Genomic DNA, 10,613 nt, shown 5'->3' on the forward strand with positions numbered 1-10,613 from the left:
TCATGAAGTTGGTTGAGAGAAAGCCAAGAGTGTGCAAAGCTGTCATCAAGGCAAAGAATGGCTACTTTCAAGAATCTTAAATATAACATTTATTTTGATTGGTTTAGCAGTTTTTTGGTTACTACATGATTCCAGAATGTGTTATTTCATTGTTTTGATGTCTTCACTATTCTACAATGTAGAAAAAAGTAAAAAATAAAGAAAAACCCTTGAATGAGTAGGTGTGTCCAAACTCTTGACTGGTACTGTACGTTTCCCCCCAAATCATGTTAAACTATCTGCTATACAAAATGATCTTGTGAAGGCCTAATTACACAGGACTAACTATTGATTACTTTCAGATGCGGAAAACGCCTTGCCTTGATGGCATTCCAATAGAGATGGGCTTTTTATGAACTACTGACAGATCAATTACTGTCATGTTTTAATTTCTCATATATAAATGGCAAACTATCAGACACACAAAACGAGGGACTGATCTCTCCTACTGAAGCAGGAGCCATGGGGGCAGTAAAAGAGCCAGTCTCTTAAAAAAAATGGAAGTCACCCCACTGTGCTAAAATATTGGCAAAATGTATTGCTCATAGAATTAAAAAGGTCCTACCGGGAAATTAAGTCAACATTATTTGGGTATTAGCCAACAGAATATGAGCTTTAAAAATGTGATAATAAAAAGTAAAACAAGATTTTCACTGGACAGTTACTTTAAAGAATGTTGCTGTGAGAATCATGACACAAAAACAGTGGATGGCAAAGTTGTGTTTTTATACTCTGTCACACCATTATCATTATATTACATGACATTTAAAATAAAGTGATTGCACAAAATATGTCAAACAAAATCTGTACAAATTATGAATTTATTTACATTGCTATTATAATCTTACAGTGATTATTGGCACCCTTGCACTTTTCTTCAAATAAATTGAAATTAAATATATATATATACACATTTGTCTCCACAATTTATTGGATTGTCAACGGTGCATTTTTAAAAACTTAAGTTTACCATTTCATTTAGTAAAATAAAATGGTACAACATTTTTGACACCCAAACTTGGTTGCACAGACAAGTGAACTGCAAAACAAGCAACTTATTTTAAAAGAAATAGAGAATTATTTAAGAAAAGTGCAAGGCTGTCAATCATAGAGATTGAAAGAGGCCTTATCTTTGGGTGGGCTGCTGTGCTTTTTGAGGCTATCTTCATTCATAAGTAGTACATTTTCTTCTTTTTTTATTGTTTGAAAAAAGTGTCAAACTAATATCAAACACAGTACAGTATGAAGATAGGCAGAAACTGCTTCTCCAATAGAAAGACTAGATCACACTTGTAGTCGATGTCATGGCGACGTTGGCTAGCTAAGCTCATGCGCAGAAACACGTCATCGGGTCTAACGGACTTCTTGTGCGAACTGTGCATGTGCAGACTGACAAATCAAAGGCACTACTTCGATATAAAGTTGTTTTTGATTAACATTTTTAAAATTAGTTTGTCACTTTCACGAGGCTGGAGTCATAACATGTCCATCTACTTAAGACATTGGCTCGACTCTAGGTTGTGCCTTTATATTTAGAGATAATTAACAACTAAGGAAGAATTTCTCACTTCTCTCATTGACTCATACCAAATGCCTTTTATAAAAAAATATTTAACTCTCAAGAAGTGGGATACATCGCCGAAAATTAGAAAAGTCAATTGAACTAGCCTTCTCCTTCAGCCTTGATAGCATTCCGGAGCGTGCCTGTTCGAACTCAGGACTTACAGTATGTTAAGAAGCCATTAGTTACAGGACGCTTTTGTTTACTGACTGTTGCCAGAGAATACTTTTAGAAAATGCCCCCCAAAAAGTGGCGAAAGTGAGATATACATCTGGTGAGAGTTATAGTTCTAATGAAAGGGTGGTAACTTTTTAGCTTCGTGCTTCTTCTTGGCCGTCCACTTGATTGACCTTTGTCTTAAAGTAATGATGGACTGTCGTTTCTCTTTGCATATTTGAGCTGTTCTTGCCATAATATGGACTTGGTATTTTACCAAATAGGCTATCTTCTGTATACCAACCCTACCTTGTTACAAGAGACTAGAGGTCGACAGATTATAGTTTTTCAAGGCTGATACCGATTATTGGAGGACCAAAAAAGCAGATACCGATTATTTATTTATTACAACAATACTGAATGAACACTTATTTTAACTTAATATAATACATCAATAAAATCAATTTGGCCTCAAGTAAATAATGAAACATTTAAATAATGCAAAAACGAAGTGCTGGGAGAAGAAAGTAAAAGTGCAATATGTGCCATGTAAGAAAGCTAACGTTTCAGTTCCTTGCTCAGAACATGAGAACATATGAAAGCTGGTGGTTCCTTTTAACACGAGTCTTCAATATTCCCAGGTAAGAAATTTTAGGTTGTAGTTATTATAGGAATTATAGGACTATTTCCCTCTATACCATTTGTATTTCATTAACCTTTGACTATTGGATGTTCTTATAGGCACTTTAGTATTGCCAGTGTAACAGTATAGCTTCCGTCCCTCTCCTCGCTCCTCCCTGGGCTCGAACCAGGAACACATCGACAACAGCCACAATCGAAGCAGCGTTACCCATGCAGAGCAAGGGGTACAACTACTAGAAGGCTCAGAGCGAGTGACGTTTGAAACGCTATTAGCGCGCGCTAACTAGCTAGCCATTTCACTTCGGTTACACCAGCCTCATCTCGGGAGTTGATAGGCTTGAAGTCATAAACAGTGCAATGCTTGACGCACAACGAAGAGCTGCTGGCAAAACGCACGAAAGTGCTGTTAGAATGAATGTTTACGCGCCTGCTTCTGCCTACCACCGCTCAGTCAGATACTTAGATACTTGTATGCTTGTATGCTCAGTCAGATTATATGCAACGCAGGACACGCTAGATAATATCTAGTAATATCATCAACCATGTGTAGTTAACTAGTGATTATGATTGATTGTTTTTTATAAGATAAGTTTAATGCTAGCTAGCAACTTACCTTGGTTTACTGCATTCAGGTAACAGGCAGTCAGTCTCCTTGTGGAGTGCAACGAGAGAGGCAGGTCGTTATTGCGTTTGTACGGTTGCAAGATTGTATCCCCAGAGTTAACAAGGTGAAAATCTGTCGTTCTGCCCCTGAACGAGGCAGTTAACCCACCGTTCCTAGGCCGTCATTGAAAATAAGAATGTGTTCTTAACTGACTTGCCTAGTTAAATAAAGGTATTAAAAAAAAACGCCTTTTTAAAATCTTTTTTTATAAATCGGCGCCCAAAAATACAGATTTCCGATTGTTATGAAAACCGAATTAATCGGTTGACCTCTACAAGAGACTGTAGAGACAGCATCCAAGATGGACGTTCGTATACACTGTTTCGTGGGGATTGCCATCTTTCTAGATCCAGTTTTACTGGGATTACTACGCATGCGCACTAGCACTCAGTGCAAACAAGGAGCAGTGAAGATATCATCACGTTTTCCAAAAACATAAGAGAGCAGTTGCTTAGGTACTGTATCTCTACCCGACAGATAATAACAAAACGATCAGTATGACTGACTGATAGTTGTTATTCAGCAGTCTTAAAAGTATGCCTTATCTATTTTTAAGAACTATTGAAATAGTGATTTTGGTAGACAGCAGGCAGTTTGTTGTTTACTTGTCTCATGATTATACTGTACGTTCCATGTATTGGGCCTGATTACTCTATTTAAACTGAGCTTTAGTATTTCATTTTCTTCTGTTTGTTTGTTTTTTAAAACGTTTTTTCTTTATTGTAATTGTTGTTTTATCATTTTGTTGTCCTTTAATGTGGAAGAACTGAAATTCCAAGAAAAACATTATTACAAAATTAGGTTGATGGCACCCCCTGGTGGATACAGTGTGTTATTGCTGCTCGCGTAAAGTAAGTCATTGGTGATGCCTTACCTACCCTCTACAATTATGATATTGACAAACATAGAGGGCTATGTTAGCAATGTTAGTGTCTGTCAAAACTACTTCCTGAATTTTGTTTATAACCAACAAGAGTGTACATGTTTTAAGAAATGACAACGTCTACTCATTCCTATTCATGTGGTACCAAGTAAAAATTCAAGTTTATTGTCACCCACATAGAATGAAAACACCCAGCTCAGCTGGGGAGAGCCCAACAACCATGTTCCTTCAGGCCTACATCCACCACCTCAGGGTCAGTTTGTTTCACCTGCAATAATAATGATGTGATATAGACCCATGGATTAGTTTCTCCTGGCCCATAGATTTTTTTAAATGGTTATTTAATCTTTATTTAACTAGGCAAATCAGTTAAGAACGGATTCTTATTTACAATGACAGCCTAGGAACAGTGGGCTAACTGCTCTTTCAGGGGCAGAACAACCTTGTCAGCTCAGGGATTCAATCTAGCAAACTTTCGGTTACTGACCCAATGTTCTAACCACTAGCCTACCTGCTGATAGATTACTTGCAGGTTAGTGTTTTCCGTCATGAATCTTGTTCTGGAGGCAGCTCTGCAGAGTTGTTACTAGCTGGAACAGCCACAAAGACATAAAATCTGATTTTAAACCTAACATTAACCACACTGCTAACCCTAATGGCTAACCTTAGATAAATGTTTTCAATATAGGCAATTTTGACTTTGAAACTGGCCTATCTAAGGGGAAATTGCTCAGTTCTGCCTCCAGGACAAGACCCATGGCAATAAATGTCAACCTACTTCAGGGTGCGGAACTGTCTAACATCAACTTAACTAGGCTGGTGGCACTTCCTGGGGGATGCAGTGTGTTATGGACACTTGCAGGAAGCAAGTCATTGGCTATACCTACCCCTCTACAATTCTGATATCTATGAACATAGAGGACTAGGGGTGTTTTTTTGGGTGGTCTGGTTGACACAATTAAATGTTCAAATATTACAGTAACATCTGTGTTTTTATGCGTGCCATCATGTGTTTAATTGTATAGTTGATGGAAACTGGGGCGAGTGAGAGATGGACCAGTCCTAGAGAAGTAAGCCAGCAGAGGGGCTGAGCATAGCCCTGAGTCCCTTCTTAAAATGAAGATGCTCTTCCTCAAGGTTGGGTTGCTGTTAAACACTTTGTGACAAATACTGCTATCTCACTATGCTGTGGTTGAGCACGAATACACAGGACTAAAGCTTAAAGTTTAAAGAAGGGAAGGTCACGTCGATAATACAATGCTTTGTGCTCAAATGCATGGTACGGTATAGAGGCCATTGCAACTCATACCATGCTAAACTATGGACTCTATGGAATATCCAGTGGTGTAAAGTACTTAAGTAAAAATAGTTTTAAGTACTACTACTTAAGTCGTTTTTTGGGGTATCTGTACTTTATTTATATTTTTAAATATTTTCTTTAGGAATGTAGTGAAGTAAAAGTAATGTACTTTTTACTCCCATACATTTTCCCTGATTTTACCCTGTACTCGTTACATTTTGAATGCTCAGCAGGACAGGAAAATCGTCCAATTCACACACTTATCAAGAGAACATCCCTGTTCATCCCTACTAACTCTGATCTGGCAGACTCACTAAACACAAGTATTACAAGTAAAAGTATAAATCATTTCAAATGTCTTAAATGTATTAAGCGTACCAGAAGGCACCATTTTATTTTTTATTGACGGATAGCCAGGGGCACGCTCCAACACTCAGACATAACTCAGACATAACTCAGACATAACTCAGACATCATTTACAAAGGAATATTCTACGTTTAAAACCAAATACTTTTAGACTTTTGCTCAAGTAGTATTTTACTTGGTGACGTTCACTTTTACTTGAGTCATTTTCTATTAAGTTATCTTTACTTTTACTCAAGTATGACAATTGAGTACTTTTACCACCACTGGGAATATCCCATCAAATGTGACATCTATTGTTTTAAACTTTCTTATCTGCTCCTCTTCTTTTTCTCTCCCAAATCAAATCCGAGTTGATTTGTCCCATGCACAGGATACAGCCAGTGTAGTGAAATGCTTGCTGCTTGCAAGCTCCTTCTCAACAATGCAGTGATAGTAAGCTACATAAAATAAATACACGCAAGAATATACACTGCAAGGTCAATATCAGTGGCAAACAATGTCATGGATACTGGTGACAGTTATTTAATCAGGGTTAAAGTGACCCAGTGATCAGATGGGGAACAAAGGCGCTTACATCCACCTTAGAGGATCAGACCTCAAGCCAGAGTTTCAACAGTTCACTGCTGTGGTCAGTACATATCTCTAATAAAACCGATGGAGTTGCTTATTAATAAATCATATTTCATCATTTACATTGACTGCTCTTGGCAGAGAGAATGCCCTGCTCCAATGGTGTTCTTCAAAGAACCAACTCCAAGCTTAGATAATACTTTGGGGATAAGAGTCAGCATGCAAAATACTTGTATTTTTCCATTTCCTTTTTGCACAATGATAGTGGGACTGAGCCTGGTCTGTGTCTGGTGTCAATATGGACATTCCTCCATAGCTACCTCAAACACATTGTCTTCTTCAGGACCTTGAGCAACGCTAATGGGAAAAGTATCAGTTGGACAGCTTCCCAGGTTTAGAAAATGACCAGAGATAGTTATAGAAACAAATGGATTTAATTAGTATAGTCGATTCATTGCTTTCCCAGCATCCCAAAGGGAGAGGGTACAATGGTACTGTAGACCAGAAATTGTCATAAGCTTGCATTTTGAGTGTTTGTGAAACATAGTCAGGACAATGCGTATGTGGACTTCTTATTAGTATCTGATATCATTATGATCAAACCAAAAACATCTAGAGGACGGTTGTGGTGGTTTCTGTGTGTTTAATGACACACACACGCACGCACGCACGTACGCACGCACGCACACACACACACACACACACACAGAGAGGGGCTGGAATCACTCTTCTCACTGCAAAGGAAGAATGTGTTCTGTTTTGCCTGATCTCCACTGTGAACCTGTGGACCAGACAGAAAACATTTAGATGACAACCTATCTGTTTTTGTGAGACTTAAGTAGGTAAATAGAATGAATCATAAATATTTCATCAGAGGCAGACTTCATCTGTTGTATTTGATAGGGTAGAATTTTCCCTCACTAAGGCTCAAAGCAAATCACTGGGGGCTTAGCCCCAAAAGCAGCTCATGATTGGTAGCGAGGCCTGATTCTTTGATTCCTGACAACTGTTCTGCCATAAGATTATGTGCTTTCCTGGGTTTGAAATCACCCAGAGAGGGGAATTAGATCTCCACAGCAGCACCTGTCATACACCGCGTTCTGATCCCTTCCCTCTCTCCTCATTTTTTCTACTGCTGTCTGTGCCTCATTCATCTCCCTTTCCTCTGTCCTGCACTTTGCTGAAGTAGCAGAGTGTGAGCTGACTAACAGAGGCAGAGCAGAGCAGCTGACGAGCAAAAAGCTCTCTGCCGCCCGTATCAGACACGCTGGGTGAACAAAGCCCCTCTGCTCCACAGACAGACAATGGTACAATAGCTGACCGGGCTGTTACAACATGTGCCATACTCGCATTATGGAAGCACAGATCTGGTAGATTGGACTATTCAAATGAGTTGGATGCATGATTAATGAAAACGCAGTGTTAATTGGAGCAATTAGAAGAACATTGTGCTTTGGAAGTGTTCAAATTGCCTCTGTGTCTGCTGTCATTCCCCACATACAGTACAGTACAGTAGGGCGGTTGGGAACGGGGTTACATAACATTGGGAGTTGCCATTCCCAGCCTCATACTCTCCGCTCCCTCTCACTGAGGTGTCAAACAGGGAGTCATAAACATAGCCTTACTGCAGCAGACAAACCACATATTATTCAGACCAAAGCAAGTTCAGACAAGACAACACTACTTTTACGCAGCTAACCATATGAGCCTATTCTAGCCCTGTTTATACCTGGTTCAAACATGCAGCCTTTGTCCTGATCTTGTCCACATTCTGATTGTGCCCACATTTTTAGTGTACAGTAGATGATTAAAAGACGTATTGTGATCTGACTGTGATCTAATCTTATACGTGTAAATAGACAAAATCAGGTCAAGATCAGGTGGACGAAGGATACATGCTAACGGCAGACATAAACAGGGCTATCGATTCATGCACACCGCCTACGATGGTACGATACATCTACTGATGCAACATCTGTAGCTGACATCCTGTTGGCTAAACCACAGTAGAAGCCAATCAGCAGAGGGATGTGCTGACTCAGTGGTACAGAACATGGAACATGTTGGCTAACTGTCCCACTTAGTCACCCACCACATCACACTCACCAGATGGCACCCCGCAGATGGCATGAGCAGCCGTTGGAGGGCACAGGAGGGGTAACGGACCTACACATACTGGACAGAGAGAGAGACGAATGGATCCATAGAGTCAGAGTCCACATCACCAGAGGAGTACAGGCAGGGGACAAACCCTAAACCTGACTGGGGCCTTTGGTTCAGTAGAGAATTATCTGGTTCTGATGTGGCTAGACGACTTCTTTACATGTAATTTGGGGTAGTCTCTCCTTTCTCTCTCTCTTTCTTCCTTCCCTCACCCCCTCTGTCTGTGAGTGAAGAAGTCTCACCCATGGCTCTGTTGTCCGTCTATGCCTCACTTCCTTCCTGCCTCTGGCCAATCTTCTTCCAGAGGGCCAGTCAGCCATGCCGTACATGCTACTGAGAGGCATACGCCTTCTCCTCAGCTCTTTTGGTATGTCAAACACTCACAAGACTTGTAAGGCATATGGTGCAGTCTGTGTTGTGAGTCTGATAGTCCAGTCACTAACAGAAAGGAGATAATGACTCAGACCATAACATTAAGCATTATGACCCAAAATGGGTAAATAAGGGAACGTTATGTAGTGGTGAGGGATGATGCCGTTTGGTGAGAGTATCCCTTCAGAATGTGAATGTTTTCATAGAGTTATTACAATATACACAGAGTGTACACAACAATAAGAACACCTTCCTAATACTGAGTTGCACAACCCAATAAGGGATCATAGCTTTAACCGGGTCAGTCTATGTCATGTTTTGTCCACTCGGTCCAAGTTTATATCCACAAAAAGCTCCAGTTGAAACTGAACAAGGGGAAATCATTTTCATTTTATAGGCCACCTCATGACTTTTAAAAGGGGAAATCATTTTCATTTTATAGGCCACCTCATGACTTTTAACGGAATACATAACTGTGGGATGGATAAAAAACTGTGAACATTATGTTATGTTTTGAGAATAAATTTGGGCTACTGGCTATGAAGATTTGACTGTTTGTCTGCTATCTGTATTTTTCTACAACTCCACCACAAATGTGCAGTCTAGGCTATGTGTAACATGGAGGAAAAAGTTATCTTGGCATTTATTTAAAATGCCAGACTGCTTTTACAGAAGGTCTTTAACCCACCAGAGATAAGATGTAACACTGTGAAATGTTCAGAAAGGGAGTTCACACACTTACCAGTGGAAATTCATTATTGGAATGCTAAGTGGGGTTTAGTTGAAAGAGGAGCACAGTTTGTGTTGGCATGGAGCGAGCTGCTGTGAGCGACAACAACTGCCCTCTCGTATTTCAGCTTCCCAAAAAGCAGACAGAAAAATGCTAAATATGCAGCAGTGTGACCTCAACCCTTAGATCAGCCACTATTTTTCGACAAAGGTGTCTAATTCCTTTCACCTAGGTACTTTTCTCCTATATCTCCAATCAATCATGTCAGCACACGTACAATACTGTCTAATATATGTAGTTAACAAACAGTAGATTATTATATAGGCTATGTACAGGTGAGTTCAATTGCTAATGGATGACCTAGTTGTTGAGGAGTGTGTTTTGCTTCTTAAATTGCTAGTAGTATATTCTTATTAAGTTGTATGTTGGAATGTTGCACATTTGATCAATTGTGTTCATGCAGGGCTCCCTTGGAAAAGAAAAAACTCCTTCAGCAGTAACCAACCCAGCGCAGCAGCACAGCTAAGCTATGAATGGTAATGACCACAGACTGAATAGCTAGGAATGTCAACCAGAGTTATTGCACTGGAGCTCTTCGTCCATCGCTACACCGCAACAGATGCAGCAGTATATTTCCTTAAACAGAGATCCATAAACATGAGGACAGAATAAAATGTACATACAGTGGGGCAAAAAAGTATTTAGTCAGCCACCAATTGTGCAAGTTCTCCCACTTAAAAAGACGAGAGAGGCCTGTAATTTTTATCATAGGTACACTTCAACTATGACAGACAAAATGAGAAGAATTAATCCAGAAAATCACATTGTAGGATTTTTAATGAATTTTTTTGCAAATGATGGTGGAAAATAAGTATTTGGTCACCTACAAACAAGCAATATTTCTGGCTCTCGCAGACCTGTAACTTCTTCTTTAAGAAGCTCCTCTGTCCTCCACTCGTTACCTGTATTAATGGCACCTGTTTGAACTTGTTATCAGTATAAAAGACACCTGTCCACAACCTCAAACAGTCACACTCCAAACTCCACTATGGCCAAGACCAAAGAGCTGTCAAAGGACACCAGAAACAAAATTGTAGACCTGCACCAGGCTGGAAAGACTGAATCTGCAATGGGTAAGCAGCTTGGTTTGAAGAAATCAACTGTGG

This window comes from Oncorhynchus mykiss, chromosome 15 (genome assembly GCF_013265735.2).
Source record: "Oncorhynchus mykiss isolate Arlee chromosome 15, USDA_OmykA_1.1, whole genome shotgun sequence".
NCBI classification, from domain to species: Eukaryota; Metazoa; Chordata; class Actinopteri; order Salmoniformes; family Salmonidae; genus Oncorhynchus; species Oncorhynchus mykiss.